The 25,776-nt window shown below is 42.9% G+C and overlaps 1 long non-coding RNA gene across 1 annotated transcript in view; it reads left to right on the top strand.

The window, feature by feature from the left end:
* LOC143693719 (uncharacterized) overlaps window positions 1-24,511 on the top strand; it is a 52,253-nt gene extending 27,742 nt beyond the window's left edge. Inside the window, exons 2-3 of the long non-coding RNA XR_013181657.1 lie at window positions 23,140-23,287; window positions 24,427-24,511. This is a non-coding gene — a long non-coding RNA (uncharacterized LOC143693719). The remainder of the gene's footprint in view (window positions 1-23,139; window positions 23,288-24,426) is intronic.
* Window positions 24,512-25,776: the final 1,265 nt, after the last annotated feature.

The following is a 25,776-nucleotide window of genomic DNA, read 5'->3' as shown; positions in this document are numbered from 1 at the left end:
TCTGTGTCACCCAGGGGCAAGGCAGGAAGTCTGGCGTTTGCTCTACTCCCAAGATGAAGTGAAACTCTTGAGAGAGCAGAATTGACTTGACTTCTCCTTGTCTATTCATATAACATGGAATCAGACATTGTCTGTCAGTACTTGTACTGCAGATCTCTCCAGCAGAGCCATACCTTTGCATTCTACACAGATGCTCTGAGTTTACATGGATAAAAGCTCCCTAAGGGGGGACATGGCCCAGGTCCGATAAAATATTCAGGTTTCTCACTTCCCACTTAAATCAATGATCAGCTATTAACTGCCAAGCATTTCAGAAGTACTCCTGGTGCCATAGAAAGATCAAGGAGGAGCAAGACCTTAACTTGGGAGTGAGATATTTGTACAAGGAATGAGGTATTTCTGGAGACCAAGACATATACAAGGTAGAAAAATAGACCAATAGAAAGAGCCATAAACTAGATTCTGGAATTTATGAAGGAATTCTGTGCATCCAGGGTATTGTCTGTGTGGACAATGATTAGATGAAGAATGAGAAATCAAGAGAAATATTACTTCTGGTGTAGTTCAATTATATAATTCTTGTATTACCACAGAAAATCAACCTGAATTTGGATTATCAAAAGAGTTTAATTTACATTAAACAGCACCAATTTAATTTACATTTACAGCAGCACCAATGATGATAACAGTAAAAATCTTCATCTCAGATTGTTTTGAGAAACAACATACAATATTGTAAAAATTGATGTGGCTGGAATTACCCAAGTATACTTGGAAGAAGCAGGAAAGAAGGTGATCTGAGGAATAGTATCAGAGATTTGAAGTTTATAAAAAATGAGAAGCTTCTAGAGAAAAAAAAGTGAAAAAATGAGGAGATAACAGACATAAAAGCCAAGGGAGAATGGGATTTGAGGTATGTTGAAGTCACCTCAAAAGAGAGCCAGAAAGGTGAAATATTTGACAATTATGAGATTACTAAGGTCCTTTTTATTTTTTGTGGGCTGCTATAGGGGTATTGGAAAGAGTCTACAGTAGAAGTGGAGGAAAGGACTTCTGATGTTTACTGCAAGAAGCATATTCAATAAAGCTGGAGAGGAAAAGGAGAGAGTAATGAGAAAGCAGGGAATGGAGAAGGAGAGCAAAGATTATTTTTTCTTTTTTTTTCCCTAAGACTTACTGTGAAAGAGGAGTAAGAAGAGACTGAGCTGCTGAGGAGTAAGCTGCAGAAAGGTCTTATAAGAGTTTGTGTCATGAAGTGAAGCATCTGTGGCAGGTAGATGGGCTGTAAGAGCAGGGGAAGCATCAGTGTTTGGCTGAGAGCTGTGTTTGGCTAAGAGGAAGTCAAGTGGATGGTCCTTTCCATGGGCAAGAGGAGTTATGAAGGAGCTACAAATGTGGTAAAAACATGAGGGAACAGCACATGAAGCTGCAGATCAAGAAAGCTCATTGATTCTGAGGCTGACATATCAGATGAAAGATTGAGATGTAAAGAACCAGGAGAATCCAGAGTTAAAATTAGAGGGCAAGGCTGATGGAGGGGAATTGGAGAGATAAGAGATGTCAAGAAAGGTTGAGGTGAAAAGTATCAGCTAGAGTGTTGTGTAGAGGACAAAGAATGAGAAAGGGAAGGAGGAAGGACTTAGAGGGGAGGTCAAACTTCTCCACCACAGCCAAAACCAGGAAGGGGAGAGGGAGAAAAGGCTTCTGTAAGTGAAGGTAGCTGCAGACAACAGACAGAGACTTAATCTTTGCCAGAAGGAGGTTTTAATAGCTCCTGATGGAAAATTAGGAAAGCCTGCTTCCTCAGCTCCCAGAGGGTAAAGAAAGGGAGGGAGACAGAATAAATTTAACAGTGTCTGTGAAGGACTTAGATCCAAGGGGATAGGAATGTGCCAGAAGGAAAGAAGGTAGATTATAATCCTAAAGATTTTCTTTTCAAAACCTCATTAACCATATTCACCGCAAAGCTGAGAGAGATCGAAGTGTAGAAGGAAGGTTTCAGGAGACACTACTTTAAAATATACCTGCCAGGATCTAGTTCTCAGAAAATAATTTTAATTTCCCCTGAACTTGTCTGGATAGAGTTCAAAAGCCTTTTAAATCTTGTTTTGGCATTCTGCCTTCATAACTGTTTATTTCCTATGACTTTTATCCAACTCAAACTTTGGGGGCTACTTCACTGAGCTGTTTAAAATTTAGCTGAGACATTCTGTCTTTCTTAGACCAATATCTTAAATGAATGGAATTCCATAATGGTATGAACCTTTCTGTGATAAGTGAAAGGAAACAGTGATGCTGGTTGCTTACTAAAAGCCTGGTTTCAGACAAGACAGTCCAACTTATAGACAACCTTCAAACAGAGCTGGCAGCAGAGGAGACCTTCTGTCCTGCTTCCTTTTGATACAGTTCCACATGTTTCTTTCATCTAAAACCAAGACTAAAAAGTAAAAATATAAAATTTAAAATTTCATACAGCAGTAAGGTTCAGTGAAAATTTTTGTTATAACTCAAATTTTCAAAACATTAACCTCTACTTAGTCACAAATTTACCTCCAAAATTGAGTGAATATCTCTGGAGCCCTTGAGGCAGAGCAGTGTATCTGTGGCAGCTTCACAGCTTCAGGGTAGAGGCTTTCCCAAGTGCCATGGCAGGGAATTGTTATGTGGAAATATCATCACCATCACAGCAGTTATGTGGAAAACCCAAGGCTGTTCAAACAGAAAGGACCTTCTAAACAGAGCAAAATATTTTTCTGTAGGGGTTTGTGGAAACAGTGTTTTTCTAGGTGATCTTTCCCGGATAGCTTCACCTCAGAGACGTTTCTACCCAAGAAAGAGCATTGTTTCCTGTGTGGGCTTGGCTCACCTCAGCCAGGGCTGGCTGGCAGAGGAGGGCTTGGACCAGGGTTCTAGGGGCTCCAGAGGGCCTGGAAGCACCTGGCCCATTATACTTAGAGCCAGAGTAGGAAATTAGAGGTGACCAAGAAAAATAGCTGTGTCCTTTAGGTTTCTCTAATTTTTTTTCTTCCTTTATATATAAAAAAAGCCCTGAAAAGTAATTTAATTTTTCAGCTCTTTACATTGACAAATCTTTTTAAAATTGATTATTAAAACCTGTTGTAGACCAGAAGACAACTAATGAAATGGAGAAGTCAGAAGACTCAAGTGAAGGGAAGCTGAGGAGAGAAAACACCTCAGGCAGGCAGTTTAAAATTCCAGTGGTGCCATTCTTAACACCTGTTTATCTTTAGTGGATTAACAATTTAGGTAAATGGCACCAGGGTCAAAGAATACCACCTCAGTCCCTGCAGCTGTGGAGACACAGAGACCACATAAGTTCTCAGGGGGCATGTCCACCTGATTGATGATACTGGAACACCTGTATCAATTGTAAGTCCTGATGGTTTTTATTTTGGCTGAAACCTGTATAAAGGAACTTTCCTGTTGGCACTGTGTAAGTTTATTGAAGCCAGTGAGTTTGTTTATGATGAACTGGAATGTTTGTATTTATGTTATTTGCACCAGCCCAGGAAGTAAAGGGTGGCTGAGGGAGGATTTCATAATCAGAGGAGGTTCATCAGAGACTGTCTTGCCATCAGGAATCATAAGCTTACCCTCCACAAGCAAAGGCACAACTTGCATGCAGGGCTGAGTGCCCCTTTGGCAGCAGTTTAACCACAGACTGGCCTAAACCACCCATGAAATCACAGCCTCCTAAGCTTTCCTTGATCTTTGTGTTTTACTACACGGACAAGATCTAAGACCTGAGGTCCCCTGCTAAATGGAAACAGAACAAGATAAGGTGTTGGATTCTTTTTAAGCAAAAGAAGGGGGAGGAAATACTGCCTCAGGGAAATAAATGTCCCTCACTTTATCTCATAAGATTGGTTAGAAATATGCTTAGTGGTTCATCTTTGTGACAGGAACTTCCAGAAAAACATCAGGAGCTCTGGTGCACAGATCTCCTCACCAGGTCAAAAAGGGAGTTTCTTATTTTGAGGCTAACTGCAGGTGGTTCTGCATGCATTGGTAGTTTTGAAAAGGGTAGGGTTTGTGTTTGCCCTCTTAAGCTATGGCATAAAGGTTTGATTTGGTTTTATTCAGACAACAGCTAATGTGGTAAAAGTACCTCCCTGCTAAATCCTGTCTTGAGACAGGGAGCCTGTGTTTAGTACAAGAAAGCCAAAGAGCTTTCCTCTTTAGGAATTAAAAGCTGAGTCTTTTACCATATACAAGAATTATTATAGAATGAAAACACAGTGTAGGCAAGGTTTGTAAGTTTTACCAGAAGATAGTGGGTATAGGGCTGATCTTAGTGAATTTCTCCTATGGCAAAACTACAGCACATTTCCTGTGCTGTGCTTTTACCTCTGTCTGCACAGGAATGTTGCCTAGCTGCGGGTGGGTAACAGAAAGGACAGATAAAAAGACAGTTTAGGTGAAGCCAGAAGTCTCTCCTCACCTGTTTTATGGGAAATCAAGCTGTCTTGGTCTCTGCTACTATTATTGCAGCAGGATTGGGAATTTGTAACAATTATCATCAGCAAAATAATCTCAGTACAACAGGCTGCAGCTCAGGCAGAGGGAAGGAAAGCCTCCATGAGGGGATTGCTGCTAACACGCACGGGTGTGTGCAGCACGTCCATCTGCATTCTTAGACACATTAGAAGCAAAAAGCCCCGGCACACTGAGAACTTAGTGTGGGCTAAGCTGTAATGCTCGATCTCTGCGCAATGCTGTTATCCTATAATTTTGCCTCAGGACAGGCTTAGCCAAGGCTGCTTACATTTATCTGTATGAATAGCAAGTATTTCATGTAAAGCAGGAAGCAAACCAGGTGGGTTTGCTGGCCAGGGGACTTGTGGTTTTATTTACAAGGAGCGAGTGCATATTGAGTGCCTCGCTCCCTATTCCCTTGTTACTTACAAATCCATCTGGTTTTTGCAAAGGCACTTTCCAGGGCTTGCTGCTGGAATCCTGCATGTTGCTGAAAACAGGGAGGTCTGGGATGGTGGGCCACATTGGTTTGAAGTATGTCAGCTTAGCTGCTGTTCACCCGCTACCATGGGTAAATGCACTTAGGAGCTTTCTCCCTCTCACTTCTCCACTATTTTTTCCCCCTTTTGGTTGTAGACAGAGGAGCCTTTGAAAGCTTTTGATAAACTTATGTAATTGGGTATGTTTTCCAAAGCACGTCTCTGTTCTTTCCGAGGGCTTAGCTAAGAACATTATTCCAATTCTTCTCTAGGCCTTCAAAAGTGCCGATCCTTTCAAACATGTGCAGTGTGAAGGATTACAAATTTGTTTTTCAAAGGACCCCAAATCCCTGCTGCTTTCATCAGTTCCCCTCCTTGTGCTCCCACTTTTCTCCCCTCACCCCAGTCTCACAGCCCCAGCTCTGAGCTGCAGGATGCCGACACTCCCTCTTCTCCTGTCCTTCCACCTCTCACTTTTTCCTCTCCTTTTCAGCTCCCCCCACTGCTCATGCTCCCCAATATTTTTTTTTAATACGAAACAAAAGTGCGGAGAAGCATTGCCATGGCAGCAATGCTGCAGTGGGCCCTCCCCTCCGTGTGCATGCGAGCTCTGAACTTTTAATATAATGGCCTGAAAAGAACAGGAAGGGGACAGCTTGAGGCAGAGAAAAAGAGTGAGGGAGAGTGCAAAAGCAATGAAAAGTGGGACAAAACCATTGGAAATGCATTCAGGCTGACATCACCACCCTTTCCCACAGTGGTCATTCACTTAGGAGGCTCCAGTGTCCATTCACTGGCTTAAAGCTAGCTTTCTAGAGCCCTGGGAGACCATCTTTCCCGGCCTGAATGCCTTTTTTGTTGTGAAACAGTGAACTGTTTCTGAAACCCTGCATAAAGGGCTGAGTAATTCACTGCAGTTGCCAGGAAGTCTGAGCCACTTGTGAGCTAACAATAGTTAACTTTATCTGCCGGCCCGAGCCCCCCTTCCAGCTGTAGGTCCTGAATTCTAATAAGGGCTTTACTCATGCCTCTGAGGTTATGGTAATATTTTATACATCTTTTTTCATTAAGACACAGTCATAGCTACTGTTGAGGCACCGGAGGCAAGTGCTGTCAAATGATGTGGGGTGGGGGGGAAAGGAGGGAAAAGAAGGAAAATAGCTTTTTACATCAGGCAGGCAGTTGGGTCATTTTATAGTAGAAATATAAACTTCGTTTGGGCAAAACCAGGGATCATAATTTTTAAAAATTCACTTTACAAACCCCAGAGTCAAGCAAGACGTTATGATTGTTTTCTAGCTGTGAAACAACCTCAGCTTTCCATAATTCGGGGTTGCTGGTTTTATTTTTTGCTCTCTTTCTTCTCTGTCCCTGCACTGCGGGCATGATGGTGACAAGTGAGTGAATCATGAAGGAAATAGATGAATTTGTTTGGGTTTCCCTTTTAATCCAGATTTGGATGTCGATGTGCAGAAAAATTCTTCACAGTGACAGCACAGCTGTGTATAAGCAGTGACACAAAACAGTGATTCATGCAGTGGTTCTGCAATGCTGGTAACGACAGTGTGTCTTTGAGAGATGTGGATCATCAGTTTTTTTCTTTACCTTCTGAACTAGTTGCTTTCTTGATAACCGAAAAAATCAAGTGTAAGAGGAGTTCTAAATTGTCCCTTTGGCCTCCAGTGTTTTGAGAAGGAAAAGAAAAATTGCTTGTTCCTCACTTTTAAGCAAATGATCACTCAGAGTGGGATTTATTTCAGAGCATCACTGTGACCATTCCTGTTAAAGGTAAAAGACAGCTTGAACAACTCTACCATGTCTTTAGTGTCTGTGCCTTACTTGCTATGCCTTGAGAAAGAGCATTAGAAATGCCTGGATGGAAATAAAAGCACATATTTCAAGGTCCCACACAATACTTTATTAATGTTTATAAAAAGTCATTGAAAGATGTGTACAGTTTTGTAAAACTAAACCACCACAGAAATGTTCCTGATGTATTCTCCTATCACAGCAATACTTTTTCTTCATCTGTACTCATGACACCAGCTGATGCCAGTGGGAGATGCAAGTGTTGTGGATGAGGTCACTGCAGGGTCACTGCATAGTAAATGAGTTGCTTGGCTTTTTGGTTAAGTTCAAGTATTGAATCGCTTTCATACCTTCTCTCCAAGTGGCCTTTACCACGGGGAATACCATGCTCTGATGGAGTGACAGACTTGAACTGGCCCTTTTACTGTCTAACAGCAGTGACTTCTGAGCTCCTCTGTGGGTTTGTCTTGCTGAGAGTGAAAAGCTGCTTTTGGTGGGTGGAGGCTCATGGGCCATGTGTTGTGTGTGCATGCACATAGGTGTGCATACATCCACCCCTCGCCAAAAACTCTCTTTTTCACTAATACAGATGAACTGTGAGAGCAGTCAGAATTGACAGAGCCCACAGGTAGCAGGCAGAAGGGAGAGTGGGGATGCAGGAGAGATGTTTTACAGAGACTTTTATTAATAGTGAACTAACTGTAAAGTCATCAAAGCTATCCCCATGGTCCTGACTGAAAGCTCTGATCTACTGGTAGTGTGGCTTTCTCTCAGCATGGACTGCTTCTGCTCTTGAGATGAAACATGTGACCCGAAGCTGACTTCGCTGCATTTTGACAACCCATTTAAATAAAATTAATCTATTTGCTAATCCTTTCCGGGCAGGGAGTATAAATTAGAGGGACTAAGAGCATATGATGGAGAGAAAAGGAATCCAGCTTTCTAATTTACAGTGACCTTCAGGATTCACCATAAACCTTTACCGTTCACAAATGAACATTTCATCTCATTCTGGAGATAAGTTTTGAAGCATGAAAAAATCTGTCCACTTTTTTGCATGTCCAAATGCAGACCAAGCACTTTTAAAAGTCACAACCTGTGATCTAGACTTAAAATTTGTCCCTGAATATATTAATTTGTCAGATGTGTCTGTATGATGCAATCCCTCTCTAATCATCTCCTCCCTTTCAGAGCAATGTAAATACTCCAAGCAGCTACGTGCCTCAACTAGATGCAGTATTATTTCATTCTCTCACATCATGGGCTATCTACCAACCAAAAAGTGCAGTATTGAAGAAACACCATCAAATTTGGGTGTTAAAGAATAGTAGGAAAAAGCCAAAACAAACCCTGAAAAATATACAGTAGCACTCCTGTATCTCAAACTGATAAGAATGACTTCTGGAAAAAGATAGTGACTGAGAATTTTTTAAAAAATTTCTTGATAACCAGGTCAAATACTTTACACCCTGCGTCGTGAAACCTCAAAACTTCAGCTGTGGAGTTACCTGGGATGGAATGTCTCTGGGCTTTTATGTTTCACTTGTGCTTTCAAGTTCCATAAATCAATCTCTTTCATTTCAGTGCCCTATTCAGCCCCTTTTCCCTCCTAACACTTTGTCACCTGCTTTTAGTGACTTGGTTTTTTCCTATTTCTAAGCCTGGTCTCTCTTCCCTTCAGTTCTGACAGACCTTTTCCTCACTCTCAGAGTTTTCATTATTTAGCAGGATTCTTTATCCTCTTCTGCCACCTGGACTGTGTCTCACTTGCTCTTGCTCACTCCCTCTTCAAAGGCTTCTTTGTTTCCAAGCCTCTCCTGCTGGACCTGGCTTTCTGTTGTATTAGATATTTCTGACACAGAAAGCGTCAGCATCCTGTGAAGGACCATCTTAGCTCTTGGTAATGATGTTCTACAGCCCTAGAACTGCTCAGAGTTACCTTGGAATCCAAAACTCTGGGGAGAAGAAATAGCGAACAGCTCACTCAGAGCTCTGCTCTTCTCACAGCCTCTGTCCTGGGAGAAGAGAGGTTGCTGCTTTGCCTTTCCAGGAGACTCCTGCATGACAAGATCCAGTAGCTCTCCACTCATCTGTAGCTTGGGGACAGCATGGAACCCCAGAAGCTGAGCTAACTAACTTTTCTGGCACTGTTGTTCCATCAGACTTCAATGGTTCCCCAGGCTTTTCTACATCTGGCTTAAGAGAAATGGACTCTGAGCCAGAAATGGCAGGGGACCCTTGACTTAGTGTCAATAATACTTGACACTGAGAGCCACAATATTCCTCCTCACTTATACAAGGACCAAGGAAAAGCAAGTGTCATGAAAGCTATAATAGAATTTTATACATGAATAAAAGAATGTTTCACTCTGTGACAGTTCTTAGCTAGAACCCCTCTTACAAGGAAAGTTGAGGCAGGAGGAAAGGCTTTTCGTCTTTTTACATCTTCAGAGAGTAAATATTCTAAAATAAAACTGCACAAGAGACAGTAAAGCCAGTGAAAGTCTCTGTTATATCCAGCATTAGCATACCAAAGTCACCAGCATGAACCCAGCATGTGGAGCTTGCCTGTTCATTAGCTGGATTGCTCTATTTTGATGGTGCACTGGTTTAGCACTGATGTAGCACCTTCACAGTCAAACACTGTGAGCCTCGTTTGAAAGACTGCAAGCATTTCCTTCAGGTGGCCAGGCAAGCAAAGCGAAATGAAAGCTGCTGGTGGGTGACAGGAATAAAAATACAGGATAAGAGAGTGCAATATTTCTCAGAGCCACACTGGGAACGCTGCGGGAATCCTAAAGAACACATCCAAGCTGAAAGGAGAAAGGAAGAATTTTTGGCGGGAGGTGATGCAAACAATTACTGTGCAAGCACTAAGAGCAGACCTGCCTCTTGTTTTCTGGGTTTTTTTCAATGGCTCAGGGAATAGATTTGGCAACTCTGTTTTCTAGTTTTTAATGCTCTGTGAAACACACCAGAAAACTTGATGGAAAATACCACTTAAAAATTGAGCCACTGGTCATTCAGAAACCTGATGTTTGTCCAGCTATTCTCTCAATTCATCTTCACCAGTGAAGTTTAATTTCAACTGCATGTGTGTCTTTATCATTTCTGAAGCAGGAAAAATTAATCACTAAATCTGATTGGTCTCACTGTTGCTTGCCCCAGGGCAGCTTTTTTAGCTTATGAAAACCAGTGTCAGTTGACATTGTCATCCACATGGCTTGATAACTAAGAGCTGAAGATAGGCTATTTCCATTTTAACTAGACAATAAAGCAGAGAAGCTGATAAACGCTGAGGTAGGGCAGATTTCAGCATGGAGGTTTTATGAAATGAAGATTCTCATTGGCCTCATACCCACCCTATCAGTGGAAACAGAGCTGCCTATGCTTATCCTTTTAGTGTTTTTATTAAGAGATGTCAGCAAAAGATGGGAGAAGACTGTGCAGCCAACTGAAAAAATTAAGGGGAAAAAGGCTTACTGTTATATAAATGTCCTTTCCTCCCACTTTTGCAGAGCTGCTCTTGATCCTTTCAAAGCAGTCTCCCTTTGAGAAAAGAAGATGCTGTTAGCTGGAATCATACAAAGAAGAAATTACAACAGTTTGTCTTTTATGTTAATATTTTAGTCCATTAATGCTATAATTACTTATCTAGCACAAACTGAATGCTAGAGGCTTTTCAGATAGCAAACTCTGTGTCCTGGTGTATAGTGTACGGGTGATATATGCAAGAGGATGTGTGAGTTGGCATCTAATTAGGTGTTGGCATGTACCTGAGGAGATGGGCACTGGGCTCCTAGCTCTGCAGCACAGGGGTAAGCCAGACTAAACAAGATTTTTAAAGTTGTTCCACTCTCAGCTTTGAGGTATGAGGCCTGATCTCTTCCCGGTGCATTACTTTTCCTGCTGGTAAAAGAGAAACTACTGTGGCAAAAGAGAAGCTACTGTGCTTTGTCCCTGTGTCTTTAGATTTCAGAAGGTGTCACAGAATGTAACTTCCTGTGTAGGTAAGGACTACTTAGCATACTGGGACATGCTCTCATTAAAGGCCTTCATGCACTGCTACAGCTTGAGACCTCAATAAATGTATTTCTTCCTCTGCCAGAACACCTTTTTCATTTTCTGTACTTGGTTCCACAAACAAGCACTGAAATTTCACCTGTATTTTTAATGAGTGTGCTCCATATCCCCTTTTATTTTTTTTTTCTTTGAGGGATGAATATTTTAAATTAAACAGAAATGGAAAGGGACAAGGCAAGTATAGGGGCAAGGCTTACAATGCCTAGGATGAAGTTTACTATAATTTCCTCCATTTTTCCCCTTATGTACTTCCTTGGAGAGAGGTTTGAATGGAAAATCAGGCAGAGTTGATTCTTGATTTCTCTGGTTACCACTGTAGAGAAAAATTCATTACACCTAATTGCCTAAGCAATTGCCTAAGCAGGTAATACCTTCTGCTCTCAATAGATAGGATTTTCTAAGCTGATGCACTCGCCTCTCCTCTAACAAAATCTCTGAAAATTGGAGATGTTTGGTTGACCTGGTCCAGCAGGTCTTCTCCATTTTGCATGGGAGGACTGAAGTTAAGCACCTCCACAGGGTTACTGTGCACACATTCACATTTCAGAGAGATCCCCTTCAACAGAAGCAGCAGGTTAAAAACAGGGCAGAAAGAGAGAAATAGCTGTGCTTCTTCTGAGCCTTCTCACCTGCTGCAGGCATTGCACATGCCAAAACAGAGGTGACACAAGAGCAGCAGGAGTAGACTCCTCTTTGCTTTTTAAGGAGGATCAGGGCTGGTCCTGATGATCTGCAAAGAGGTTTTACAAGTGCCCTGTGGCATCCTGTGGCTTCACAGACAGCAAAATGCTAAATAGGGATGTCTTCAATTTTGAGTTTCATATAGCCCTTTCTGAAGCTGAATCCCTTGTCCTATAAACTCTGACATTGAAGACCCTGAGACACAAGGTCCTCTGTAGAGACAACTGTGAGCAGTCATCTCTCACTCCTAAGCCAGTCCCCTTGGGATTAGTTGCTGGCATATTGGGGAACATGGGTTGGGTGGTCAGTGGCACTGACCACACCACCTCTATACAAACCTAGAAGACACAGACATATAAACATAGAGCCTGTGCTAGAACTCAGCATCTTTGAAGTCTTTGGGTATATAGTGCAATTCAGAGTTTGGTTTAGCTCAAACAAACAAACAAACAAACATGTTTGGTTTGGAACACCTGCCTATTGCTGAACCGTATTACAGTTTTGGCCTAGTATCTCTGACTGCAATCTAATTCCTTCATACACAGGGTGACGCCTGTGTGTACACTGAGCAAACACAGAGAAACCTCTGGGGAAGGTGAGCAGTCAAGTGGGGAATTCTGCATGTTGGGAGCCCACACAGAGCCCAGCTGATGAATAAATAAAGGAGTACTGGCTTCTGACTGTGCCAATTTCTTAACCTTTGGGATCATTAACGACTTCTCTTTTCCACTGGAAAAAAAAAAGCCAGCAGTTCCTGTATTTTTCTGAGACACAAGCAAAGCATTTAGCACCACAAATAAGCTCATAATTTGACAGGCAAAATGCCCAGAAAAGTGAAAGCAGATTTCTCCCTCCAAGTCCCTGAATATCTTAGTGATCCTTTACTTGGTTTTCAAGTGCTGTTTCCTTTTTGTTTAATCACAGGTTTGGGTCAAGCCACTCTTCAAAATATCATGCCCTGTCCATGTGCATTTTCTTAACCTTTAGTATGTTCACAGTTTCCTGCTTTGCCGGTAAAAACACTACACATAAATGCCTACACATGTCCAGAGCAGCTGCTGAGTAGCTCTCATTTTTAATTTACCTACCATCCATCCATGTGTTTTTTCCTTTACGTGCAAACCCGGCATCCACAGAGTTGGCATAACAAGTATTCAAGAAGCTGTATTTGCTGTGAAACTGAGCAAAGGGAATTAACTACAGTATGTAAACAATAACTTTATAAAGAGCTCAGGCTGATAAAGGCCACAGCCAGGCAGAGTGTTCAATGCCCTTGAAAATGAAGTAATGCTGTTTCTTTCCCAAGAGACTTCCAACCAAGGAGCCCAGTGGATTCTCAAAAGGGCTGAGGAAGCAGGTGGCACCTCAGGGTATGGTTTGCCTGCCTCAGGTTCCTTGTTGGAAATAAGCCTTTGGGTGCTCTCTTGGAACTGCTCGGAGAGGATTACTGTGCATCCCCAGCCTCTCTGAAGGACCAGACTTCCCTGTCACACATAACCATCTACTCCTGGACAAACATGATGCTTCAGCACACTGGGTTTCCCAGGGTTATGTTATCTAGGGAGGTGGTTCAGGAAAGACAGTATTGGAGCATGGGGCTTTGCTGCCTTGCTGTGTGGCTGCTACTGCTTCAGAGAAAGGGGATAGCTGCATTTGCATCAAGTCACAGTAAGAAATTCTGACTGAGTATGGGGAAAAAAAGAGCAATGTGAGAGTGGCTCAGCACTGAAGCAAGTGCCCACCAAGGCTATGCACTTTCCATTGTGGGACAGCCAAAACTCAACTGGACAGGTCTCAGCAACCTGCTTTAAGTTTAAATTTACCCATGCTTAAGTGGGGTTTGGACTGGAGACCTCCAAGCCCCATGCAACTTAAACTGTGCCATTATTCTATGAGAGAGAAGGACAAGATGAGCCTCCCCTTTCCACCCCTCTACCCTCCTATGTCCTCTCCCCCACTCCCCTTCCCTATGCATCCTTTGGATTAGTGTTTGACTACTTTTCTGCTGTAGAGGGAAGTTTTGAAGGTAACTCATCACATCCACACCTGACTTAGAGGAGAAGCCCACACCCCAGTGGCAATTTTATACAAAGATTTCAATAATAAATTACTTACTAAAGACCATGCAGTACGTTGGCAGCTGACCTGATAGTCTGAGCACTACAGGTTTGTAGCTGGAGGATTCACACTTCTCTCCCTCAGAGGAAAGAAGGACATTTCTCTGGGCAGCCTCTGTGAGGAACCTGTCGCCATGGTAAAATACCAGCTGTGATTATTCTGTGTAAACCACCTGAAATCCGTGTGTAAAGGGGCAAAAAATTAACCTTTAAAGTAACCCCTACCAATCACATTAAAGGGAGAAGAATAGCATATTTAATTTTGTTTGATAGTCATCAGGGGAAGAATGGGCTCCAGTCTTTTCCATCAATAAAAACTTTATTTTTTTTTTTAAATAAAGGTTTTAATGTTTCACTTACACCTATTGCTTGGATTCCAGATGAACTCCTCTTTGTTATCAGCTTTTGCATTTGCTTTTGGGATTCTTTTCTTTTCTTTTCTTTTCTTTTCTTTTCTCTATTCTATTCTATTCTATTCTATTCTATTCTATTCTATTCTATTCTATTCTATTCTATTCTATTCCTTTCTTTCTCCTCGTTTTCTTGCCAGTAAGGTCTAGAGAAGTTTTCAGGCTGCAGAACATTGCTGCAGTCAATGTTCAATGGGATAGCTGTAAGAATGAAGGCTGCAAGCTGGTTGAGTTGCCAGCAGATGTGGAGCTGTTTCCCCTGCAGCTCTCGGGAGCCCCCCAAGCTGCTTGCACACCCCACTCGATGCAGAGCAGTAGCTACCAGCACAGCGCTGGTAATGAGTGAATGAATTCATTCATTAATTAATCGCGCCATAATGAGATGCATGGATGAGGTGACTGCTGCAGGAGTGCTTTAGGGAGTGAATGCAAAGCCAAGCCCTGCTGCCTTGCAGGCACAGGCTCATGAGCGGGGCGATGAACCCTGCGGCGATGCCCGTGCGCTGTCTGTGTCCCGGCTTGTGACAAGGACATCCGAAAGGGCTCACAGGGAGCAGCGGCGGGGCTGCGGCTGCCCCGGGCGCTCCCCGCCGGCCGCCGCGCTGCCCCGAGCCGCTCCTGCTTCCTCAAAAGATTTTCTTTAAATGAGGGATAAGCGCCTCAAGATGGGACACCGCGGGTAGAGGGAGGGTGGAATGGAGGGGGTTTTTTTTAATAATTTTTTTAAAAAATTATTTTGTTAATAATTTAATTGTTAATTTTTGTATTTTTTGCAGAAGAATTTGTAAGCGTCTTCTTGCCGCTCCGGATTTTCATTCTTTCCCCATTCCTTGAAACCGTGAAATTTCCTGAATTGTGAAAAACACAGGTCCTTACTCAGGTTTTCAGGTCAGCAAGAAATCCATGATGGTCTAAGATGAAATCACTGTGACTTTTCCCGGGATTAGTTTGTGATATGCCACATTCAGGGAATGCATCGCCTGCACCTTTGAAGCTGAAAGATGAAGTTGAGGAAATAGTTTCAGATTTGCCTGCATGTAAAAGTGGCTTACTCGGCCAAAAGCTTGGCATAAGGGAAATCACAAATTTCTGAAGTTGCCTGTACAATTCTGTCAGACAGAAAGGGGAAACTACAGGCCAACTTCTCTTTCATGAGATGTGATTAATTCCCATGGATTTAATCACTGCTGGGATGTGTGTCAGGTGGGGATAGAATGGGACAGGGAGGAGAGAGGGCCCAATAGCAGGCAGTCTGCTATTATCTTTATGATTATCTTTAATCATAAATTTTCCTCACTGGAAGTCACTAAAAGGCCTTGGCTACAGGATAATGTTCATACACCTATTTTCTCCTGCTGCAAACAACAAAACATTTTATGTACAGAGTACAGAATATGGATTGTCATGTCAGGACTCCAGATTACTTCACTCCTTACGGTAAAGTGCTGCAACTCTGGATTTGAGAGGTAGCTGGTATGGTGCTGCAGGGTCCTGATACAGCAAACAAATCTCTGTGAAAATGGAGACACCTTCCCTGTCACAGAAGTGCCATTGCCTACACAGCTATTGGCAGCCTGCAAAGCCTGTCTAATCAGTCATGGGGATAAAGGACAGAAATATTTCTAGATGCAGCACTTTCCTGCTGATTTCAGGATCGTCCTACAAAGTAATATGACCAGCCACACCAATTCAGCCCTTGCATGTTCCCTTCTTCTTGAGAACTCGCCTTTCTTCAAAAAAAAAACAGTATCTGTCAAGGACAACTAATCCCTATTGCTTGCTCTCAGGGGGTCCTTTCATGTGGCAAGAAAAGACCACAGCTTAGCTGAGTGAAAGTGGGCTGATGTTCTAATTTTGTTCTTCTACTTTCCTTTTGTTTTACAATCTATTTAGGATTAGAAATGTACTTAGGAGACGTAATTCTCCTGAAATGGAGTTTCTGTCAAAAAACCCCCAAAAATGTCATGACAAGGAACAATCTTAAAAAGTTTGAAATGTCTTGTTTCAGCAGTCTTTAAAGGAATAGTGCTTAAAAAAAATAGCCCATGAAATTGCTTTGTTTTGACATTTACCAAATGAAAGTTTTGGACCTTTTGTGTCAAAATGGCATTTTTCATTTCAAAAGTGACCTAAACGAGAAGGAAACAAAGTTTAACAAGAGAACTAAATACCTGGAGAACGAAGCATACGTTTCATTTTGGGTTGAATAGTTTAGTCTGAATTACCCCATCAAGAAACTCAAAATAATTTACTGTAATCAGAATGGCATTCTCCTGACTTGTCAACAGAACAAAAATAATAAAACCATCTCTTATACACCTCAGCTTTAAGCTGAGGATGAAAGAAACATTTTTTGATTTGCAACAGCAGCAGGACAAGGCAACAGCAAAAGAGCTGCCTAAGATGCTTCTAATTTCAGTGGTGAGTGGGAGCGGGTCAGCTGAAAAAACACAACAGTAGCTTACCCAGCCCCACAGCTTTTGTTGATATGAGAACTATAGCTGCAGACAGTAAATTGAACATTAAAAAAAATTAGTCTACAACTAAATTTCTGAGCCAAGAGGCACTACCTATGGCCACCAAATCTTTTCAACTCTTGTCTTTTTCCAGCAAAACACAGCCCTAAGAACTTTAATTTTGTCACTGGAGGTCTGCATTACTGACCTGGTCGCCCCAGCTTCCTTGGAGCTCTTCCCACATGCTCCTCAGTGCTGCGGCTGCTGCCCATGTGCAATGAGCCTGGGGGCTAAAAATACCATTACAAATGCTACAGCATAGCAGCAACATTTTTTCCTCTGTATGAAATCCCTCCGTGTGGATTGTGTTACCATCCCACCTCAGCTAGCACATGCCGTCTGGGATTAAGTGGCCCACGAAACTCAGTCCTGGCAGGGAGCAGTGCAAACCCTGTTCTGCCCACACTCCAGAGCTCCCCTTGAGGGCATTTGGGAGGCTCAGATGTGCTCTTCTCAGGTGCCTCTTCTGGGGGCTGTTCCACACAGAGGTCACCATCTATTTTACTTCCCCTCTCCAGGTATAGTCCAGACTTGGCAAGAGGTGACCATCAGTGTCCCCCTCCCCAGCTCCCATAGGGACTTTCCCTGCAGGCTCCCTGGCATTTGAGCTCTGTTGTAGCTCCCCTGCTTAGTGCTGTCACACAAACTTTCACATGAGGACTTTTCTCCTTCTTTCTTTGGAAGCCTTTCACATCTTTGGAGGAATGGGCAGGGGACTTGGCGTGTAGATAGAGCAGGGGACATGTGTGTAGGAAACTTAACTCTGCATAGGTTATCCCATCCAGACACTTTGTCACCCCAGACACTTTGTCACACTTTGTCACTCCTTACCCTGTAAATCTAGAGTCTTACTAGCATGAGTAGGGGTTCCTTTTATATCTCTGCATGAGGTCAAAATTTGTAATGCAATCTCTCCTTGCCATTGTGTGTGTATGTGTATATATATATATGTATAAAAGTAGCCATGTAGATGCTTATAAACTAATGAAGTTCAGCAACTCTGTGAATTTAGGAACATACATGTCATTGTAATAGCTTGAAAAAAAATGATGCAAGGTTTAGCCCTTTCAGGCTATTCTTTCTTGTTGCAACAATTTCTGCAACAGGGTGGCAGGAAGGACTGGGTGACAGAAGTTGATGATGAGGTATGGGGCCCTTCAGCCTTGGCTGTCTGGTTCAGGTGTGACTCCATCCAGCAGCGCCTGCAGCTTTCTTCCATTAAAAACAGTTTTTTATTTGTATTATTTCTTCTGGACAGAGACCCCTCACAAACTGTCAGAGCCTTTATTCTGAGCTGAGGTCCCCTTAAGAAAAAAGCTTGTGAAGAGAGTATGGGAAAGATGGTATTTCTTTCTTTTTTGTAGTTAAGGGCCAAGGTAAACTGGCACCAAGGGCACAGCTTCACTTGCCCTGCCCTGTCTAGTGAGGGCTTTGGGATCCTGGATATATTTGCAGCATGTCTCATGGACACTATCCCTGGGTGTATAAAAGAGCAGTTTATTACAGCAAAAGCTCTGCTGATAGCATGGTGCCTGCAGTGAGCTCACAAGGATGGCTGGATTATTAAGGGATGTAAAAAGAGCCTTTTAGAAGTGTCACTCCTACACACTAGGGTACAGCAGGAGGTGCACAGCAGCGGTCTGTGTGCCTCTCACAGCAGGGACTGTTGGCACAATGGCTTCTGTTTTTGCTGCCTGTTCAGTATTATTTGTTTTATTTTGATACTGTCAATGCACTTAAAGAGATTATATATTTTTCCCATGGCATAAACAAAATGACTTGCATTTTGCAAGAAGAGTAATGGTAATGAGAACTCAGGCTTCAAGGGGAAATGATAGTAAGGTTGACAGCAAGGAGAAATAAATCTTGTACATTCAACTTAGTCTGAGCTGACTGTCATTTCCTTAAATAAATTAATAAAGTCAAGTCCCCATGTTCTTACCTTATGAGGATGGAGAGAAGAGGGAATAAGCTGTGACCTCGTGGCAGGCAGTGTTTTTAGTAGGTGATCTCTTACCATTAGCTCGAACCAAGCTTCAAGCAAGACATGAGTTTGGTGGTTCTCCTCAAGCTGATGTCAAACCTTTGCCCTCCCCCTTCCATCCACCACTCTGCAGCAGCCCAGAGCTAGACATGATTACAGAGACAGAGGATGATGTAAGGACTCTCCTGAAGCCAGCTGGGCTTAACAGGTCACTTCAGGAACCTCTCCAGCCCTTCTCCCTTCCCCACTGTCACTCCTCCTGTTCCTTGCTGAAGTGTGTAGCCATGAGCAAGACTGAAATGGGGAGGGGGAGTCATGCTATTAATAACTCTGAATCACTGCTCCCTGGAAGATGCTGAGCATTTGTTTATCCTTTGTTCCCAGGGGAAAACATACTGTATGTTACAGCCATTTGTTGGTTTGGTTTTTTTCCCCCACCCAAATGCAGAACAGTGGCAGCTGAGCCGCTGTTTGAGAATAGCATTAAAATGTGTAATGCACCATAAATAAACAGAAATAGACAGCCAGGAAGCTGTGGTAATCACTGCTTTGATGTAGCATGAATTATGATGTGTGTATATATGTGAGCGAGTGTGCGGGGGCGGGGTTTCAGGGTTTCATGTTTCTGGCTGTGCTTGTTTTGACTCAGCTGCTGTTGCTCTGGGAAGAGAGCGAACCCAGTCTGTCATTTACCTATCTCCACCTTCGCACTGACAGCTGTGCATGTCCCTTGACTCAGACGAAAGGGATCTCATCCTCCACTGCCTGTTCCCCTGGAGTCCCTCTCTGCCTCCTCCCGGTCCCCTCTGCCCCGGCAGCAGGGCAGAAGAGGTAATCCTGGCTGGCTCCCAGCACCGGGTCACTCCTCCTGCAACCTAGAGAGGATCCTCTTACATCCCGGGCTCCGACATCACCTTCCAGGAGCAGCTGATTTATGTTTCTCGGCTCTACATTAGGCTGTTGGGTTCTTTTTTTCTTGCTGATTTCCTGCTGCTGCTGGGATAGTGAAAAAGGCAATGGTTGTGTCAGCAGAGACAGGTGAGGTTATTAACAACTCGGTGTCATGCTTCCCTCAAGACACCGAAATTAAAAAGGTGGCTGTTGCAGCCTAGTGCTCTGAGATCGGTGAGATACACACAGTAGGTGGAAAAAGAGGAAAGCCAGCAGAAAAAAAAGGTAGCAGGGGTGTCTCCTTGTTGATTATCTCCTATCAGCTTCCCAGGGACTCCTTTAGCTGGCACAGCAAGCTGCTTGTTTGGAATTATCTCCCGCCCATCTCTGCTACAGCAGCAAGACAGCTTATTAAAACAGCCTAGCTTTCTTTTTGTGCTCTTTGCATTAATTTTTTACCTGGAGAGCCAATAGCCTCCCTCGGAAAAACTTGAATAGCCCTCTGAATAGCCACAAATGAGTCTAACAGCGCTTAAGTGCTGCTCGGGTTCAATGAATTCTCTGACCTTATGATAATTTCGGTGTCACAGGGCACCAATAAATGCCAAAAACTGTCCGCCAGTCCGTAACTAGCTGCAGAACCACGGCCGAGCGCGGCGGTGCTCGCTCTGAGGCCTGAGGCCAATTAAGGAGCGGCAGCAGCCGCGTCCCTGTGAGGCCCCGCGCCCGCCCGCGCCCTCTGGCGGCGCCCGCCGCACGGTGCCCCGGCCCGTCCCGCCGGCAGAGCGCCCCGGCCCTTCCCGCCCGCACATCGCCCCGGCCCGTCCCGCCCGCACATCGCCCCGTCCCGTCCCGCCCGCAGAGCGCCCCGGCCCGTCCCGCCCGCGCATCGCTCCGGCCCGTCCGGCCCGCACAATGCCCGTCCCGTCCCGCCCGCTCATCGCTCCGGCCCGTCCGGCCCGCACAATGCCCGTCCCGTCCCTCCCGCACAATGCCCGTCCCGTCCCGCCTGCAGAGCGCCCCGGCCCGCCCGGCTCCGCTGCGGGCGCTGCGCTCCGCCCCGACCGGGGCTGCAAACATCGGCTCAAAGGCTCGTTCTTCTCACGCAAAAAGCGCCATTTCCCAGCTGGGGTGAGGCAGGGAAAGCGCAGGCCTTGGCTCTGCTGAAAAGCAGTTGTCTCGAGCAGGGAAAAGGTTGAAGAACCCAGAAAACTGGGAGCACTTAAATGCTGTGAAAAATGCGTATTTTATGATTGGCTTTTTGCAAATATTAAAGTGAATATTATATGTGTTACATTAGAAAGTTATGCTGTATTAATTTTCTTAAGTAGTGTGTTAAATATAGTTTTAGGTTATAACATAAGGTTAAAATAGAAACTATGCTATGTAGGATACTTTTTTCCCTAAAGAAAGGACTCGCAGCGAGATAGCAGCCACAGGACACCTAAATCTTTCAGAGAAAGAGAATTTATTGCTCCATTATCAGAAGAAACGAACTTCTTCCCGCCTCACTCAGCTCTGAAGATGCTGTCAGGATTAAGAGGAAGGAGTTGACACTGACCAGACCGAATCCTGTGTTTGAATGGAATTTATGCATCATGTATGAGGTGTATGAATATGCAACAGGCCATTGCTTTTAAGGGTTAATGCTCTCTTAATGTGTGTCCTTTTTCGGGCTTATGCTGCCCAGAAAGAGGTACCCGGACATCCATAACTTTTTGTTTCTATTGTCTCATATTGTCCTAATTCAAATTGTCCAAAATTTTTACTACTCTAATTATATTGCTATTTTAATAACCATTTTATTAGTATTAAACTTTTACAATTTTAAAAACAAGTGATTGATGTTTTTCACAAATACCTAAAAATTTTTCAGCCGAGTCAGTCAAGTCTGACAGGCTTAGATAGTTCTAATGGACTGCTGAGCATGGGCAAAATTTTCTTGCAGTGGTGATATACTAACGTAACCAAAGACTGTGCAGAAGCTATCTGGGTGAAGGAGTGGTTTTTAGCTAGACAGTTTTAATGGGAATTTGGTGTCTACATATCTCTGAGCATCCAGAGGTGTATTTTTCTCATTGTTGCCACTTAGTACAGTTACACTTTATTTTATTATCGTTTCAGTGAAGAGGAAAGGTTGTACATTGAAGTCTTTCTACATATAGGGATTGCAATACAAAAAAGCAAGAGGCAGCCCTGCAATTTTTCTCTGAGGAATAAAGGTGCATCTTGGTAGAGCTGAGTTAATGCTGTAACTAATCTCTCCCTGACTCAGCAAGGAATTGAGGGATGTGCTTAACTTTATTCACAAACTCTAAGAAGTTTGTGAAACAGATGAAGCCCTGTTGCTGTGTGGCATAGCTGCACACTAATGGATGCATTAAAAAATGCTGTCACAGCGCACCTATATTGCCACACATGGTAATTAGTCAAATTGCAAGACAATTATCATTCCAGTGCTGAGATTGCTGACTTGCACTTGCTTCACAAATGCTTGGAAACACCTTACTCATTCAGAACTAGCAAGCCTAATTCTGTGTTATGTTGTAGCTCCATTGCCCTCCAGCAACACAAAAGGCCTGAAGAGGCTAGAAATAGCCTCTGGAGAGCAATCTCTGACATAAGATGTTCATCCCAGCCCATCTGTTGGCCTACCACAGCTCCTCAACACTAGCTCACTCCAACTGTTTCACAAACCTCTGCCTGGGGCCCTTGTTGGGAAGGGGCCATGTGTTTGACACGTACAAGCAGAGAGCATTGCCTAGCAGTAGCTCAAAAGCAGCTTATGGTCCTAGGGGCTAAATTAAACTCAGTTCAGGAGACGATAATAATTCATGAAGCGCCCATTCCCTCACTCCCATCCACCAAATAGCATCTCCTCCTCCCCTTCTGTTCCCTGGTTGTCCCCCAGGATATCCTTGCTCGCCCTCTCTCCTGCAGAGAGGTTGAGTTGGAGCAGGGGGATGGTGCAGGACTAGGCAAGGAGCCAGTGATGGTGCATTTTGGAAATGATGGTAAGCAGGAGAGGGAAGGGAAAAGCAGGCTGTGTCTCCTTCATCTCAGTGAGCATCTCCATGCACAGCGTGGCAGGATGAGCCCTAGGAAGCTCATGGTGGGCCAGCCCCTGTTTCTGGAGACAGCACAGTAAAGTGGAATGTCTCTGCCTTCATTCCAATGTGCCAGCTCACAGTGAATGGGCAGAGGGTTTTGGGCAAGAGGTGGGACTCCTTGTGTTTTAGAGCCACTAAGCACTCCCTGCCTTTTGCTCAGGACAGAAATGCTCTCCTATCTGGTCTTTCAGGCTGCCTGTGGCTCTGTCCTCCAGTGGGAATGGAGCTGTTGGTGCTCTCCCACCATGGGGCATTGATGGCTCTGGGCTTTCCAACGCTGTGGCTGAAGTGCAGAGCAGAAGGTTGCCCCGCTGTCCACCTGCCAAGCACCAATAGCTCAGACACTGGGTGCCCACTTCTTCTCCTCCTTCATTTGGATGTTGCTCTCAGCATAAATCCTACTTTTGTTATGCACAACATTTTCAAAACAAAAATTATATAAGCATGAGAAATAGCCACTGCCCCTGATTTTAGATTTTTTTTTCCCTTGTTGTAAAGATAGGGCTTGATAAACTAACAATACATAATAGCTTCTCCTAAGTCATGTCTCTTTTTATATTAGCTTTACAGGCTCAAGCCACCCAAGAAGAACATGAGGGTTTTTAATGCTCTTTCTTGATCAGAGGAAAAGATGAACATAAGGGGATTCTGCAGTGCAAGAGTTATTTGACAATGCAAGCCTGATAGAATAAATTATTCTGCTCATTTCTGTAAGTATGTAAAGCATATGTAAACCAGCCCAAATGTCAGTATATTCAGACTTTTTAGAGTTTTTAATTTCTTTGGCATTACAGAAGAAAAATACATTTTATTAAATGAAAAATTATTGACACTTCTGTTCTCACTAGCTGAAATTAATGAAAGCTTTGTCATTGTCTTAAATGAAGTGAGAATCACACCATTGCAGTCCTGTTTTAGTGTCATAAAGTTGTCAAACTGCCAGTTTCCTGTTGGCATGTTAATGGCTTTTTTTAATGATATTTAAAGCAGATAAATTATTTGTATAGTGATTTATTCTATTTTGCAATTAATTGCAGTCATTGAAATATGTTTTATCTTACACTGGGGTTTTATTTTATATGGCGAGGCCATCACATTTCCATTTTTTGTGGTATTTGAGAGCTTTATATTTGCCCAAAAGATGTAAGCATGGCAGTTAATGACTGGATGCAAATTCAGTGTTCTGCTTTCAGATAGTTTATTACATTCAGTCAGTGTCTTTGCTGAGTAGATGTTTACATTTTAAGGCTTTTTTTTTAATTTTAATCTTCTGACATATTATTACTAGGATTTCAGATAAATCCAATATTTTTACGCTCCACGTTTTTTGTTCTTATTTGCTGTGGTTCTTTTTTTTCATTTTCAAGGAATAAAAAGAATGAAATGTGTATATAAAACAAAGATACATCATAAAACACATCACATTTGCTTGAAGATACTGCTAGCATGAAAATATTAGTAGTAATAAATCCATCTCCAAGAAAAATTACTATATTTCTCTGCATTCAACCAGCTGTTCATTAAATGGAAAGATACTTTTTCTAAATTGTCTAAATTTTAGGGTCATGTATCTCCTTGTAATGGCTCAGTCTTTGAAGGAGCATCCTTCCAGTTGTTAAACTAGCTCTCAAAATAAAGCCTTTTCTACTATTTATGTGCATACAGATGAAATTTGTATTCACAGAGAGAGCTAAACCAAGACTTATATTCTTTTTCCCCTGAAGATCTGCTTTCCCACCTTTTACATGCTTTTGCTTTTGAGGTGTGGAGGTGCATGTGAATCACAGCAATTGTAAAAGCAGTCAAAACTGCAGATTTCTGCTATTTCTCTGTCCTTCATGTTTTACAGCGCTCATTGGGCTCCTGAACATGACAGAAGCTTGGCCATTCGTCCTGTGAATACCTAAATCCAGGAAAGCTGGAAAGCATGAAAAGTAAGATGTGCTCCTCCTTGGATAACTGTTTATAATGTATGGAGGGGAATAGAGCATTACATTGTGGGGGAGCTTTACTAGAGTTCCCACGGGGATGGAGTGACTGACCTTAGAGTTATGTCAATGCTCCTGGCATTGCAGTCCTGCTCAAAGGCTCCACTGGGCAAAGAGCTGGGCCTCTACCTAATCAAAGGCAGCCCACCTGGTATAACTGAAAGCACTTATGCTGATGCAGGTGACACAAATGCAAAAACACTCCTAGTTCTGGCGGTCACTAGCCTGTCTATAATCAGTCTAGTGTCTGGGTTTTATTTCCTTAAGCAATATGAGAGTTTTTGTGGTATTTTTATGATAAATATTATTGAATGACAACTTAACCCCAAAAGTAAGATTAGAATTTATTCAGGGATGCATTTCTATTTAGTAGTTTTTAAATGAACACATAAATTATTAGATAAGCTTGTTAACAAATCTGAAATAAAATTAATTTGTTGATGTAAATAGTTACTCAGCAGGAATGTCAGGTCTGCAAAATAGCTGCAGTTTTAGTCACTGACAGTCACAGTGCCTTAAATAAGTCATTTCCACAAGTTCCATGAAACAGCTTATAGATGTTTTTATTTAAGGTTAATATTTTATATTATTTTAATGGTAAAATTTGCTTTTCTTTCATAAAACAACTTCTCCTAGACACCAGACTCCTAGGAAAATTGGAAAGAAAAAGAGAAAAATTAAATCACTCTAAAGCACCCATTCATCAGCCCTGTATCATAGGATTAAAATATTAAAATTCAGAGATGATAATAAACTTTGCTAAAAAATAAAGCAAGTTTAGCATGTGACAGCAACTGATGTTTGAACATTGTAGCAAATAGATGATCTCTGATTTATAGAAATTAAAGGTCAATCATTGAAATACCAGTTATTTTATTTGACTCACGTAATTAGTGGCCATTACTACCTATTTAAACTGACTGGTAAATGTTTATTTACTTTTGCATCATGTCCCCACAGTCTCAACACACTGATGTGTCTAGCAGCAGAAACCACCCACACTGAAATCAGAGGTGTCCCTGCAGCAATGGCAGAGACAGCTCTGCCCTTGGGGTGCCACCAGAAGGACAGAAGGATGCTCTGCATATGGTCCTTAGTGCATAACAGCTACCTCTGAATGTACTTGCCATTTCTAGGCAGATCTGTCCAATTTATCCCAAACTCCCAGTGCCACAGTGTGCTGCTGCCACTGCCCAAGCTGGCTTCCTCAG

Source organism: Agelaius phoeniceus, chromosome 3, assembly GCF_051311805.1.
Source record: "Agelaius phoeniceus isolate bAgePho1 chromosome 3, bAgePho1.hap1, whole genome shotgun sequence".
Lineage (NCBI taxonomy): Eukaryota > Metazoa > Chordata > Aves > Passeriformes > Icteridae > Agelaius > Agelaius phoeniceus.
This window is presented reverse-complemented; position numbering and strand designations above follow the sequence as displayed.